The sequence below is a fragment of the Ostrinia nubilalis genome, chromosome 6 (assembly GCF_963855985.1).
Source record: "Ostrinia nubilalis chromosome 6, ilOstNubi1.1, whole genome shotgun sequence".
Classification (NCBI taxonomy): domain Eukaryota; kingdom Metazoa; phylum Arthropoda; class Insecta; order Lepidoptera; family Crambidae; genus Ostrinia; species Ostrinia nubilalis.
Genome location: NC_087093.1, coordinates 14,874,082 through 14,890,717, shown reverse-complemented (window position 1 = coordinate 14,890,717; position 16,636 = coordinate 14,874,082). Strand labels below are relative to the sequence as shown.

Sequence of the window (16,636 nt, the reverse complement as noted above, 5' to 3'; positions counted from 1 at the left end):
TCAGGTAACCACTGTGGCATCTATTTCGCCTATTACAGCTATCGATGTAACAACATAAAAAGACAATGTTTGTTTAACTTAATAATTGGTGTTATGAGTAACCACACAATCGAATTAATCGCCATTAGGCTATGAAAATGAGTATATTCCTACATTCAGGATCACATAATTATTAATGTTTTTTTTTTATCCACAACATTATTCTAAGTAAGTGGTCAGTTTTTAGACCACCCTATGTTCTAAGACAACGTACACTCCAGCAATGTTTTAGGAACTATTCGGCGCACTGCCAAACTACTACTGACCCATTCACATCTTCTTACAGACGGCATATCAAACTAAAATACTGTAGCTCATAATGTAGTAAAAATAGGGTTGATTTTCCAACAACCATGGATGGCCTGATGAGGTTTTATGTGTAAAATTTTCATACATGATTTAATATGTCGTCACTACCCGTCACGCGAAGTTGTTGTTTTAATGAGCATCATTAATTGTTATAATTCAATCTACTGACATTTTATATCTATCTTTGTAAATTATAAGCTTTAGTACAATTGAACGTCTATATGGTGTGTTGTGTCACGTTAGTCACCAGACAAAATTATGAAGAAGTACTATTATTCTCTTAAAATAAATAATTCTTTATTACACCGCGAACTTACATGATTAAGTTCAATTGAAGTATATTATAATTACAATTTGTCAATGAACCTCGTTCACTAAGCTACAAAATTATAGTAACCGAGAGTAATAGAACTTTCCTTCTAGTCCAAAATTATTTGCTGAAATAGATTTTTGCTTTATCCCAAAAAAGACTTATAACAGGGCACGTTAATGTCTGTACTCTAATAAAGAAGGTACAAAACAAACGATGCAATACCAAGACAAAAACTGACATTTCTTATGTAGTTTATGTGTCATTTTGCATCAAAAGTTGATAGTCTTGGGAGTTTTCAACTATACTTTCGTAACTATATCTTTGATCGGTAAGATAACTTTAAATTAAAACTAGATAAGTCAAAAAGTCAATAAATCTTTATTAACTTTTGGCGTGGATTAAGCTGAGACTTTACCTAGAAAATTCAAGGCAAAACAAATATAATTAAAACGTACCAAATTACGCCTAGACAAGTCTAGACTGCTCCCAATTTGCAAACAGCCAAAGCCTTGAAATAATTACGGTAGTCACTATAACAGCTAGTGAAACTAATATTAACGATAAAATAATTAAGGTAATGAAATACTATAATTTAATGAGATTGGAATAGGTCCAGTACCACTAGCATGAACAACTTTCGTCTTTGAATCGTTTGCGTACTCGATAAAATTCGATACTTAATCTTCGAATTAAACGATAACGGGACAATTTTGATACTCAAAATAAGTTTCGCGCAACCACATCTCATACTAAGTTCACTTTACGACACGTTCACAAGGGCGCTGTTGTAGTTTTCTTACTAAATCTTTTGATGGCGATTCGAGTACGCAAACGATTTGAACTCGAAAGTTTTTCGTGCTAGCCGTACTGAGAGACATAATCTGAATACCTACGAGACGAGAGATATAAGCAAAAAAAGAAACAAGTTGCCAAAAAGTACCCGGCTCAGCTGCATAAGTCGTGACAGTGCAAGCCACGACACTGTTTTACACCAAAATGAGAGTTTATAAAAAAGATGAGAAATGAAATAAAAGGATGAGATTCTCAATTTGTCTGTATTTTTATCCAACTGCGACAGAAGGAGGATTATTTTAATACTAGACAAGTCTAGCCTAGCAATTTGCAAACGGCTATTACAACGTAAAAGCCGAGAAATAATTACAGCCGACCAGAGCCACTAACAACGTTTAGAGCGTTTCTCTCAATTTCGCGAGCCGTTGGCATGAACACTATACTGACTGCACTAATTGTTTTGGAGTGCACCCAAAATACATACTTAGTGGAAATTCATTAGGAACGCGGGTTAGAAATGTTGCGGTCAATTCAGTAGGTTTGAGTCGCAGTTGGGTGATATAGGTACAACGCAAGTAAAACTAGGTTTACCAGTTTCCCAAGGCAAATAATTGCTTATTAGCCTGCGACTCTGGCCGTATGACTTTTCGACTGTTTGTTTTTTTTTTCAGTTTCAGGAGCATTCTAAAACGGGTTATTGTCGATTTGCCAAATTAATCGATACGTCACGAAAAAATTTTGTAAAGTGTAATGCATCAACTTTGTGGCGAATTGATAGTAACCCTCTAACACTTTAAGTTTTTCATTTATCATTTTGGATACCAAACAATAAAGGCTTCTGGTAAAACTTTTCATTTACATTCATTCTGAAATCTGTTGTTCTAAATCATTAGCGTTGTTTTATGGATATTATTAAGATCGCACTGCATTCTCTTCCATTATGTTGGAAATTCAAGTGTTTGTTAATTTGATACGTTAGTCTACGTTGATGTAGCAATTCTAGTTTGTTACAAGTCTATGTTTATAGCTAGAAGAGAATTTGAGATTTGGGTGTAATTATCAGCGAAAATTGTAGGTAGTTTATATTTAAATCTCTACCGTCAAGTTCATATTGACGACACTCTCCGAAGGGATCCCGATCACATCCCCAAGCAGGCTCTGAATTGGAACCCCCAAGTCGCCCCAAGCAAACTTGGCGGCGCACTGTGGCAGACGAGGCGAAGAAGATCGGCATGACTTGGAGCAAGATCAAACGCGAAGCTCAAGACCGAACGCGATGGAGGACTGTTGTGGACGCCCTCTGCCCCATCTAGGGGACATACTAGGATGTTAAGTCAAGTTCATATTGTGTATTTTTAGTTACAGAGACCAAAACTGAACACCCACATATTATTATTTCAAACTCTTTTTCTACGAGTAACATAAACGTTTATCCAACTTGCTTATTATTTTACTAAACGTGACGCTTCTTTAACCGATTTCGCCAGAAGGATGGTTATGTTTTTCGCATTGTGGTAGGTCGAATATGCAACAAAAACGTTTACAGACCGATACCAACACCATAGTAGGTGGTCCTACTGACTGATACCTTATCTACGATGATCTTTTGTATAATTTTGTAGGCTGAATTCATCAAGATGAAAAAATATCGTTGGCAGCAGCAGTTAGTATAATTTTCACGTTATCTTCTATGAAATGAATGGCATTATACTAAGTGTTTGTTGCTAAGAATGACAATTTTTACTAATGAACGCAAAATCTTCTAATTTATTAGGTAAACTAGCGGCCGCCCGCGACTTCGTACGCGTGGATCCCGTTTTACCCCCTTCATCTATCTTACGCGGTTTAGATTTATTCATACAAACGTTTTTTCCCCTAACTCCCGTTCCCGTAGGATTTTTGCAATATCCTGTTGTAACTAAGCTTTAAGTTTACTACGGTACCTACCTGCATGCCAAATTTCAAGCGTCTAACTTAAGCGGTTTAGATTTTTCATACAAAAGAATTTTCCCGCTAATTCCCGTTCCCGTGGGAATTCCTAAGTATACTATAACCTGCCCAGGAATATGAAGAATAATTGTACCAAGTTTCGTTAAAATCCGTCGAATAGTTTTTGTTTCTATAAGGAACATATAGACAGACAGACAGACAGACAAAAATTTTACTGATTGCATTTTAGTCATCAGTATCGATCACTAATGACCCCCTGATAGTTACTTTGAAAATATATTTCATGTACAGAATTTAACCTGCCCAGGAATATGAAGAATAATTGTACCAAGTTTCGTTAAAATCCGTCGAATAGTTTTTGTTTCTATAAGGAACATATAGACAGACAGACAGACAGACAAAAATTTTACTGATTGCATTTTTGTCATCAGTATCGATCACTAATCACCCCCTGATAGTTACTTTGAAAATATATTTCATGTACAGAATTTACCTCTCTACAGATTTATTATAAGTATAGATAATAAAATGTTTTTAATAATATTAACAACAAATTACAATCAATCAGGCTGTATATCTTTGTTGCAATAAAGCACATACCTACACCACCTACAAGGTGGACCGATGACATCATAAAGCTAGCAGGAAGGCGCTGGACGCAGGCCGCTACCAACCGGACAACATGGAAAGCATCGGGGGAGGCCTATATTCAGCCGTGGACGAAATGATGATGATGATGATGATGAAAAATAGAATGATACAAATCAACATATAGAGCAAAAAGAATAAAATTGTTGTACTAAATTGGTATCTGATGAAGAAGAAAAAACTATTTAAAAATTCAAACCAGCGACTTGGCCCGCGGACCAAGCTAAAAGTGGGCCAAGTCATTGGAATACTCACCTATGTTTTAAATATCGCACGTTCATAATCAAACTGTCACTATACAAAAAAGTCGATTTTTCAGGAAAAGCATTTGAAATACTCAAATTTTAAAACCTTTGCAAAGTGTGCAAAATGTTCTTAAATGTTTTGTTTTTTATTAAATACCAGTAGTGGCTTGTTTGGTTTTTACGGGAATATAATTATCTTTCAAATTATCATAATGGTTTATTTAATATTTAATTTTTTCCCTAAAAATGGTGTCACTTTTCCACTAAAATTGAGACAGTGACAGTTTTCGATTAAAAACATGTTAATGTTGTATTATTAATTCCGGTAGAAATGTCACTATTTTCATATAAATTTGACGATGAAAGATTAAAAAATGATGATTATTAAATAAAACTGACATAGAAAAATCAGTAATTTTAATGAACTTAAAACTTTATAATTTGGATTAAGTGGTACCTATGGTAACAGTAATAAATGTAAATTCTCGATCAGAAATAAATACGTTACACACATGAAATTACTATAAAATTACATCACATAAATCAACTTCTTAAAAAATAAGGTACTCTTTTGTTCAGGCAGCCTTTAAACAACAAGAACTTGATGACCTCGATGAACTTGACGAACTAGATAGTGATTTTTCATGGGAAAAGGGCTCAGAGAAGTAGGTTTAAATTCTGGATCATTATCCAGCGGCCATTACCTCTGCGAGCTATGTGCCCCGGCCAATGCCACTTTATTTTAGCGATTCTGCGGGCTATTTCGGTCACTTTGGTTCTCCTGTGGATCTCCTCATTTCTGATTCAATCACGTAGGGAAACTAACTGAGCATCGCACGCTCCATCACCGTTTGGGTGACCTCTCAGATCCATAAAATATCACTGGCAACACACACTGATCAAAGACTTTTGTCTTGAGGCACTACGGTATTTCGGACGTGAGAATATCACTAAGCTTCCCGAACGCTGCCCAGCCGAGTTGGATTGACGATTGACCTTTTTCTCGAAGTTGGACCTACGTAACTGGACTGTTTGTCCCAGGTATACATAAATTGTCAACAAACTTTCGAATGTAGAGTCTCCAGATGAGTGGATACTACATGGACATTTGACATGTTTTTTGTCTTGTCCATATTCATTTTCAGGCCCACTTGTTGAGAGGCTCTACTTAGGCCATCGAGCATTATGCCTAGATCTTCCACAGTCTCAGCCATGATTACGACATTGTCCGCAAATCGAAGGTGGATGATGTACTCGTTGATATTTATGCTAAATCCGCTCCAGTCCAGAAGCTTGAAAACATCTTCCAGGGCGGTGTTGAACAGTATCGGAGATATTATGACGTGTCCCTGTCTCACCCCTTGCTGCAACTGGATGAGTTTCGAGTCCTGATCCTGGAGACGAACCGAGATTGTGGCGTTTTCGTACAAGCCTTTCAACACTTCGATGTATCTATAGTCAATTTGGCACCATTGGAGAGACTGTAGCACTGCTCAGATCTCGGTCGAATCCAAGGCATTTTCATTTCTTTATAGTTACTTTTGTGAAGCCTCAATGTAACCTTGTTGGTGATCGAATAAATAAATAAATAGTCCACAAACGCTAGATAAAGTAGTAATTACCTTGATAATTCCTTTGATTTTACTAGTGTTTGGATTGACTGGTGGCATTTTTGTTAGCTGTTAAAAAAAATTATAACTACTTAGTCATTTAAAAATCTTTCTTGTTGTTTTAATATTACACAATTTGGATAAACACAATATTCTACAAAGTGATGGAACAATCTTCTTAAAAATGTAAGTAAAATATTGTCACTTTTTGTTTTAAGGCGTTTTTCGTATTACTTTATTGTGACTTATCTTAATGATTTGGAGTAAAAGCGTCTTTATGCTAAAAATGACGTTTTTCAACACAGAGTCCACATAACTATCACGGCGTGCCCGTCCAGTTCCCGTCACTACTAAAAACGTGTCACTGTTACTCACAACATATGCCGGTTTCCCCATTAAACTCCATAACGACACTAGTGATATCTGCCGAACTATTTGAGTTTTAAGCGTGGGATTTTTACAGCATGCACTTTTCGCGGAGCTCTGATAGATGGCGTTGTTAACTCAATTTCTCCCAATTTCGTATAGTGACGGTTTGATTATGAACGTGCGATATTATGGATAAATTTGATTATCGCAGTCCATTACCACAGGAACCTATTTAAATAAGCGATATGCCTGTATAATGTACAACATTAAAATATGTTTTCTATAGATTAAGTAATTTAATGAGAAAGTAGCAGACGAAATGCGTTGGTAATTTTCCAAAAACTATCATCTTGTTTTTTTAGGTTAAAGATCAATTTATAAAATACTTATTATTAGACTAACATTTTCTAATTAAAATGAAAACTATTTTTTTCACTTTACAACAAGATTGAGCATGTTGACATACATTTCAGAATGGTCAATATTTTTATTATGTGTTCAAGTAATTTCATTACTAAGATTTCAAATGCTTTTAAAATTGGATGTATGTAATATATTTTTTTTTTGTCTTTTTTCCACTCAAATTAAATAACTAGAAGTTTGAGATAGTTGTTAATAAAATAATTACTTCCTACCTACAACCCAATGAGTATAATTTACTGCATTTCCCAAAACTTAATTTTTAATTGATTCATAATAATATAGTTTGATAAAATAAGTAACTAGAAACTGGCTTATAAATTAAAGTTGATAATTATACCGTGTGAACAAGACTTAATTATGTGTTTGAGAAAAACGTCAAAAGTTTTCATAGTCTTTGATCTAAATCATATTTTAAACACTAAATAACGACACTGAAAGTTCTTAAGCATTTCACTCAATAAAATAGCAATAAAACTGAAAATTCCTAAGCACTTCTTTCAATAAACTAAAAAGACCAGCAATTTTCTAAGAACCAATAAAAAATCGCCTAGATTCCGTCCAGGCGTCATCAACTATATTCTAAAGTAAACAATTTTATACCGGCCGGTTAGTGACAGATCTATCTCTGTGCATCTCGCGTTGCAAGACAGAAATAATTACTCCGAGGTCACACCCACACGCTCACATTTTATTTTCTCCTGCAATGTGCGATACTGCAATATATTTCGGTCGGAATCACTTTGTTTGTGGCATATCGCCACATTGTCTCGATGCAGTTGTCTGATTTAACACTGGTGGCAGATAATTTCGATAAGTTTATATGAGCTGTCAGTGTTGCCGAAAATTTTATTTCGAATTAGACCCAATTCGATAGATTTTTCTTCGTACAAATAGTGCGACAATTTACATTCAAAGTTTGATGGCGCAACTCACACCATCAAACTTTAACCGTAACTATAACGATAACCGGTGCTTTTTGTATGGAGTTTGACAGATTTAAAGTAAAAGCCAGGTGCAATCTAGCCTTAGATGATTAGAAAATTGTTTTTCTTGGTCTGTAAATGAAGAATTTTCGATCTTGCCAGCAACAAAAAGTCCTTAATGCCTACCTTTTCTTTGCCAAATAATTTATTGCTTTCACCCACTGCATCTAACTCTCTAATGATCACAAAATATGTTTTAAGTTACGTAAATTAGCTTGCTAAGGTAATTTTATTTGAATAAGTAAAGCTGTTTCTTAGAAAGTAAGCACAATCGAGTAAGCCGCATTAGTAGCTGAGTAATTTCCATTTGCGATTACCTATAAATGGCTAAGCAGATACATAATTTAAGGTCCCATTATTTGTATTGTATTGCTGTTGGTTTTCCGAATAAAATAAAATAAAATAAATTAACTTTATTTTAAGCTTAAGGCAAACTAGACTAAACATAGATTAGAAAAGTTTCTAAAAGTAGTAATATAGCCAATTTAAATGATCTTAAATGCGGGCAACGCAGGAGCGATCGTTAAGAAAATGCTTGAGGAGGCTTTTGTCCAGCAGTGGACGTCATTTGACTGAAACAAACGATCCTAATACGAGTACATGCTGTATGTACATTGCCTAATTTAAAAAATACAAAAAGAAACGATCTCAAAAAATATTCAACATCTTTTTAACTGTCAAACAGAATCAAAATCTACGAGTAGGAAGTGCTCCCAAGTAAACACTCTCATAAAGTCTTAGTTTGACGTGAGTGCAGATAGTGGTTGCATTGAATACGATGACATAACTGGACGATCTATTCGTTAGATAGCGATAGTGCGAATGTGCGGTGACCTGTGCCCAGACGCTGATAGCAGCTAAGGGCTCTTGCAAATTGGACGTTTTGAGACGGACGGACGGTTTGTCGTCTGTTTGCAAGACCACACACTCTTTTGGTAATTTTAGGCATTTTGAAAGCGCCCTAAGGGTTCAGCCAAACCAACGCATGCAACCTGCGTGCTTGATGGCGATGGCGATAGCGATCAGATGTCGTGTATGAATTTGTAGCGATGAGTTCACATCAACGCGTCCTGTCATTGGTCAGTGCAGGTGCAGTGATCGCCATCGCCCTCGCAAACGTGATCTGCACGCATTGGTTTGGCCGAAGCTTAAGACCTAAGGGCCTATGTACACTACGTTTTAGAAACGCGCCGACAACACTGCAAAGGGCTACAGACTGCGATCGACTTATGTATCGCTACAACTCGCGTCGATGGCGCCCTTTGAATACGATGACATAACTGGACAATCTATGCGATAGATAGCGATAGGTGCGTATGCGCGGTGACCTGTGCCCAGACGCTGATAGTAGAGACCTAAGGGCCTATGTACACCACGTTATATAAACGCGCAGACGATACCGCAAAGGGCTACAGACTGCGTTCGACTTGTGTATCGCTACACACGCGCGTTAACGGCGCTTTTTAAACACGTGGTGTGCACAGTCCCTAGAATCTAGAACATTAGGTTCACTTGAATGGTTACACACTTGTCAATTTATTTAGAGAAGAAACATATTATTATTAGATTTATAATAAACAATAATAGGTATAATGAAACGGTAACCAATGTAGTTTCGATCATCTAAAATATCTTCCGGTCAACTTTAAGTCTCCACTGCCACTGCAGGAACCTTTCAATTTACCAAAGGCAAATGGAATATTTGGTCTACTAACACTCTACATGCTGACCAGACAGGTTGGGGAGGCCTGATTTTTGTATATTACATCATCGTGTCACATCATCTATCTATCTATCTACAACAGCCTTTAGGGGGGTTCGCCTTTGACATAGGCCTCCTCTTTAACCCTCCACCGTGTCACATCATAATCAATAAGACTTACTTTAGATCCTATTCTATCCTACTTCATTTTACTTCTAATGTTACTAGAATAGTCAAATGTGAAATGAGGATGGGTGAGATGGACGGATATTTCTTACTTTTGCAAAGGCTACTAAACAGGTTCTAGTGAAACCTTACAGTGTTATCAGAAAAATATACAGGCTATAAATTTATAACGATACCAGCTTTCCCCCCGCGGCTTTTCGCCCGTTGGAATTTTGTCTGTTACAAAAAAACTTTCTCGCGCGTCTCTGTTTCAAAAACCGGGATAAAAACTGTCCTATGACCTTTCCCGGGACTCAAGCTATCTCTATACCAAGTTTCATCAAAATCGGTTCAGTGGTTTAGGCGTGAAAGCAAGACAGACAGACGGACAGACACAGTTACTTTCGCATTTATAATATTAGTATACATAGATAGTATAGATAAAAGATCCACACAGACGAAGTCGCGGGCAAAATCTATAGTGCTTAGATACAAATATAGTCCTGTCTCCACTTGGGTCCACGTGCTAGAAATTTGTTGACCTATCGCCGCGATAGCACGGGTCAAATGCCACTGATAAAGGATGATACCTAGTATACAGGGTGTCCCAAAATTTGCACGTCACACTGACACTGGGAGGTAGCTGAGTCTAAGACGCATCTAACAAGTATACTAAGTCATTTTTAAAAAATTACTAATATGAGTCATATTTCAAAACTCATCAAAAATTTCTATGGACATGAATAAATAAAATTGGTCATATGTTAAAACTTATGAAACTTTTCTATGGACATATTAAGCTTGTTCGATGGGTCTTAGACTCAGCTACCTCCAGTGTCGGTGTGACGTGATAATTTTGGGACACCCTGTATATGAGTATACGTAGGCAATACAATATGGGTTATACTCGTAGTTGCGGAAGTATGCAGGGATAGGTTGGCGAAGCATTAGAATAAAAAAAAATACTATGCACTTGCTATTTATAATTAACATAGGCGGTACGAAGTTTGCTGGATCAGCTAGTGATTTAAGAAAGCATAACTAGGTGACGTTGTTATCAATTAATAGCATGATTAAAAGATACTTTTCATTATGTTTTTCTTTATGTATAGTTTGAGATTAGCTATATTATCCCTGTAGATACCTATACAAATTCATAATTTTATTACATTGCTATTATCACGTGGAACGCTCTTTTGCAGAAAGTTTTCAAAGATATTTTCAACTTACGCAACGATATTTTCTGATGTGAAAATAATATGTACCTATCCTACTCTTAAATTGATTATTTTTTTGCGTCTATAATACCTAATTAAATTAAGAAATGAATCTCGTTACATACACCGTAATGAATTAGAAAATAAACACAATAATGTTTTGTTACTCTTATAAATAATAATTTTAAATCACAAGGCCTACGATTACGCAGACTTTTTAAACGTTCGAAATTCAAATTTGGAACGAAACGCTAACACCGCAATTCACAGATTTATATACCCTCGGCAAATAAAAAAAAACAACTCACCGGTTCGAAATCCAAAAACAAGTGCACCACAGAAACAAAAACGAATCACACACCGGGATCACGGAAAACAAAAAACAATCACTGCACAACACACATACACAAATCACGCGCCGCGAAACTTTGTATTATCAGGCGAATTGTTGCCGAACTTTAACGAGACCACGTGTTGCGTACCGTGTCCAACTAAAAGGAAAAACTATTTTATTAGCCGTAGTGGACACGTGGCTCGCGCCCCTCTTCCACTATTAACTGACAACTGACTGACCGCTACGTATTTACGTGGACATACGTATAAACAATTTATTTTCACCGCCTATTCGAAGTTCGAACTCGCGCATGAATGACATGCGAGCTCTGTGGAAAAACCGCGGAAGACGCGATCTTCGGTTTTTGATCGAGTGAAGCTTCTATTTTTGAATTTCAGCCAATGACACGACACGACGCTGTTTGTTTTTAAAAGCTAGACTTTATAATGGCCAGTACTGAATATTTTATTATGCACTTTATAATGTTCTGATTTATTTCGACATTCTTTTGTTTTGAAATATTTTTTTCTTTTGCAAATTATTTTCAGATCTAAATCTAAATTATTTTAGATAGGTTAGGCAGCATGAAATTATGTATTACAAAAAATTGGTGATGGTAGCGTTCAGTTCAGTGCAATTTTGTTGGTAGTTTTTGGATTTGAATTCTTTTTTGTCCGTTTTATATCGTTAAAAATATATTTAAATATTCTTACTGCGTTTGAGTACGATGTATTTATTTGTAAGTCTACTTTTTCCGTAACTATTTAAATCGCTGAAAGATTTATAATGATTTACTATGCTTGAAAGATATATTTATGTTAACAGATTTTTAGTTGATTTAAAACATGTACTCGTAACTATTGGGGGTATATTTTGAAACATAAAATGAATAAGTAAGTTCCCAGTTAAAATGCATTTTTAATGGACTCATACTCGTATGAACTGTGAGTGTTATTAAAAAAAACATTGATGCTATAAAATATTTATAAATTTTAATTACTCTACATTCTAAAGTTAAAAAAGCTATTATTTCTATTGGACAACTATGAAATGACTACTTACCAAAAGTTATTACTCGTATTATGTTGGGATTATAGTTGTAACAGATTATTTTCAATAACAATGACAATTTAAGTTTACATGCTTGTAGCAATCAATTATGGTGGCGTAAATACGTGCATTTTCGAACGACAAGGTGACTTTAAAAATCCTAAAATAAATTGGTCTTTGTGAAAAACACGAAAACAGTTGTCTAGACTTGTGAGTAAATTCTTTCAAATTACCTGTTTACTGTGCTTTTTTATTTTAACGTAAAAAGTTGTTTTTTTTTTTTTTTTTTTTTTTTATGTGATAGGAGGCAAACGAGATTTTATTTTATTGATTCGTAAACGTTGACTTGACATACCTAATGTCTGATCAAACTGAAATGTGTAGGACGTAAATATTTTTTTTCTGACACAGTGAAAGATTTTTCACTGAACAGAAACGTCCAGAGCCGCAAGATAGTAAAAAAACTGTACGAAAAAGCCATTGCAAATTATGGCAATACCTTCTTTATTATTTTACTTAATTGAATATTTTGACGAATTTGTGGATTAGAAACATTGTTATAGAAAAGGTATTATATTTGTTGCAATTCACGAAGGCGAGTGAGCTTTACATGTGTGGTGGCTCGCTACTGTTCGTTTTTCAAAAGTTTTGATAGACATTACACTATCGTTATGTGCATGTACACGTACACACTCAAGTAAAGCCACTCGCCTTCGTGAGTTGCAAGAACTAGTTATAATGGTTTTCGAAAAATATATACATGAGGCACTAACTTACGAAAATGTAACATTCGTTCGTTTCATCCGAAAGTCGTCCACTGCTTGGACAAAGGCCTCCCCCAAGGATTTCCACAAAGACCGGTCCTGCGCCGCTCGCATCCAGGCACCTCCCACGACCTTCACCAGATCGTCAGTCCACCTAGTGGGAGGCCTGCCCACGCTACATCTTCCGGCTCGTGGTCGCCACTCAAGAACTTTCCTGCCCCAGCGGCCATCAGCTCTACGAGTTATGTGAACATTATTATAACTCAATACAATGGGCTAACAGTCATCAGCAAATCATACATACATCAATTTTTGTTGCAAAATAGCATCTATTACGATAACATAAGGTATCCCACTCGATTTCCCGTCGTTCATTCATAAAATATCTTAGCAATCTCCTTCACGCTGTCGCAATCGCTATCTACATTCATATAAACTAGGTTCTTGATAGCGACTATTGACGAATGTGGGACGCATCTTGCTGTCGCGATAAAGGCATAAAGAGAGACAGTGCTATTATTAGTTGCACTGTGCAGGCTTCCTGTATGCGAAGTGGGGCGACTTGTGCTTTATTTTATAGATAGACTAACTGTGTCCGCGACTTTGTACGCGTGGATCCCATTTTACTCCCTTAGGGGTTGAGTTTCGTAAAATCCTCTAATATCTCTTAGCGGATGCCTACGTCATAACATCTATCTGCCAAATTTTAGCCCGATCCGTCCAGTGGTTTGGGCTGTGCGTTGATAGATCACTATGTCAGTCAGTCAGTCAGTCACTTTTCGCTTTTATACATATAGACTAGCTGTGCCCGCGACTTCGTACCTACGCGTGAAAATAGTTTGAATATTATTTCTCGTTTTTGCAACATTTTTCTTTACTGGACCCTATTGGCTGAAGGGTGATGTATAGCGTAAAGCCTTCCTCGACAAATGGGCTTTCCAACACAAAAGTACCTACTTTTTCAAGTCAGACTTTAGTTTTTTTTTTTACTATATTATTTTTATTCAAATCTAACAATATTCTATACATAATATACAAAATGTTAACAAATAACTACTAAACTAAACTAAACTAAATAAAAAAAGGTAAAAATTAAAATATACGTATATTATTATACAAGCTTTATAAATAAAAAAAATCATCTAAGTCGCTCCCTTGGGGAAAGGTGCCCAAAAGGCTGGCCACATTGCCACGCTGGATGGCAAGGCTGATGCGTTTGCGGATAATAATTATTATGGTGTAAAATTATTTTATAACTTTTTTAATCAAAATACTAACACAAAATGTTACCTATTGAAAGTATACCGTTCCCAAAATATCAGCAATTATAAGTATGATAATATCAGTAAATTATACAAGCTCTATGAAAACATTATTCATAGTCTAGCTCAAAATAACCTATCACCAAAATATCACTGTCAGAACGTTCCACAATATTTGGTTCAGAACAACGCTATAACGGTTACAATCGATGATATTACAGGGGAATCGAACCCGCGTCGGACGGGCATCTATTATTGAAGCATGTATCGATTTTGGTCATTTGCTTTCAGCTGCCCCTTACCCTTATTAAGTTGGGTCTACACCGAGAGCAATTCGTAATAATTATTACTGTTTAAAAAAAAATCAAATAGGTAGTCTTTTATTATAGCCCCGTATAGCTGTTGCAATTCACGATCACGAAGGCGAGTGAACTTTACATGTGTGGTGGCTCGCTACTGTTCGTTTTTCAAAAGTTTTGATAGACATTACACTATCGTTATGTGCACGTACACACAAAAGTAAATCTCACTCGCCTTCGTGAGTTGTAAGAACTATAATAGTTAGTGAGAAAAAAAAAACAAATGAATAACGATAATTGGTCATCGAGAAAGTCTTCTTAGTGGCCAGTGTCGCGCGGCAAAGAGGCGGCTGCAACATCAGGTCTTCTTCTTCTTCTTCTGTGCCCTTTCCCATTTCGTTTAGAGTCAACCCAACCCTTTCAAGACAACGTAAGACAGTCTGTCTTGAGTTGCCTGGTCGTTGATTTATACTCAAGACTACAATGCGAGCCAATAAATCGTCTTAACGAAGCACATTATTTTTATCGATTTTAGACTATAATCATAGACTGTTGTCTAAGGTAGAGACGTGAATCGTGCGACTGTCAGACCGCATAAGTAACTATTACATAACCGTGTTAGTAATTGTCACTTTTATGCCAACGCAGTGCAGTCTTACAGAAAACAATTGCCCAAACTTGTAATATTCTTGGTGTGTCGCCAACTTATCGGCCAATATTGATTCTGGGTTGCCAGGAGAAATCTGAAACAACAATATACGGTCCGAATTTATATGTCCGACGGAAAAGTTTTAATGAAACTTTTTAATCACCATGGAGCGAAGTTCGCCGAGTAATTATTATAGATGGCCGGTTCGACTGTTAATATATGACTTTGCTCCAAGTTTGTACAGACGTGGAAAATCAAGCTTAACTCTATGGCAATTGTAATAGATGCTATTTTGCCAAAAATGATTAAATTCTGGTGACTGTACATACAATTTACAATTTATATTTCGGCCATGATTTGAACTCTTCAATATTGTTCCCATATTGTGAATATTAATCAGTTTTAATAGTTTAGTAAAGCTTTTAATGGACATGTTTCCTACAGGTAAAGGATAATAATTATGTATTAGTGATTTACGGGAATTCGGTTATTGTGGTTTTATTGGTAAATTGTTGCGTGTCCATATTTTGATCAGTTTGTAATATTTGGGTAAAGCTTTTTATATGAATGTTTTTTATTTTAGGTAATACCTACATAATTATTATTGTTTTTTATATTAAGAGTATTTTATTTTTAACCGACTTCAAAAAGGAATGTTCTCAATTCAGTTGGTATTTTTTACAAACAAAAACCTCCGAAGGTTTCTTCTTTTGAAGAAGAAAAACACGTAGGCTAGTTTTTATCCCGGTTTTTGTGAGGGGAATGAGCAGAATCAAGTCTTTTTGTTACAGATATTCACGCAAGTAAAGCTAGCCTAATAAAATACGCTGCAGTTACAATATATTCCAACTGCAGTCTTAGGCCCTGTTTCCACTAAGGGAGAGCAGTGCGAAAATTAGAGATGTGAGGCGAAGCTAGCAGGCTATTTCAACCAAAGCGGCGGAGAAGAGCGGAGAAGGTTTTAACCACCTCTGTGGTCTATTAACCACCTCAGTGGTCTATTAACCACCTCTGTGGTCTATTAACCGCCTGTGTGGTCTAGTGGTATGACCACTTGCTTCAAACGCAGAGGTCCCGGGTTCGATTCCCAGTGGCGGCAGAATTTTCTGTTCGGTTTGGATGGTGGTAGGGCTTGTTCTAAGTCCGCCTGGCGAGCAACCACCATCTTACATAAGTCTGTCAACATAACAACAATGTTAACAGCATTATTGTGTTCCGGCAGTTAGAGGTAATATAGCCAGTTCCTCCGTGGTTGAGGATTCCGGGTGAAGCTCGCTTCCACCTTCGGCCTGATCGTCACTTACCATCAGGTGAGATACAGGCCAAGAGCTTCCTCGTTGTGGATAAAAAAAAATGAAAAGGACGGAGAAGAGTGGAGCGGTGCGGAGATGAGAGGAATTTCAGCTTTCAATCACCGCTCTTCTCCACACCGTGCCGCCAGAGTAGATACAAATGAGTTGGTCATCTTCATAGAAACGCACCGAGCGCGGTTTGTATGTGAGCGCGCATATAC

The 16,636-nt window shown here is 36.4% G+C and overlaps 1 protein-coding gene across 1 annotated transcript in view; it reads right to left on the bottom strand.

Moving 5' to 3' along the window:
* The window catches only part of LOC135072701 (CUGBP Elav-like family member 1), a 509,527-nt gene extending 498,153 nt beyond the window's left edge, over positions 1-11,374 (bottom strand). The window contains exon 1 of the mRNA XM_063966723.1: positions 11,074-11,374. The gene's annotated coding sequence lies outside the window, so the exon portion shown is untranslated. The remainder of the gene's footprint in view (positions 1-11,073) is intronic.
* Positions 11,375-16,636: the final 5,262 nt, after the last annotated feature.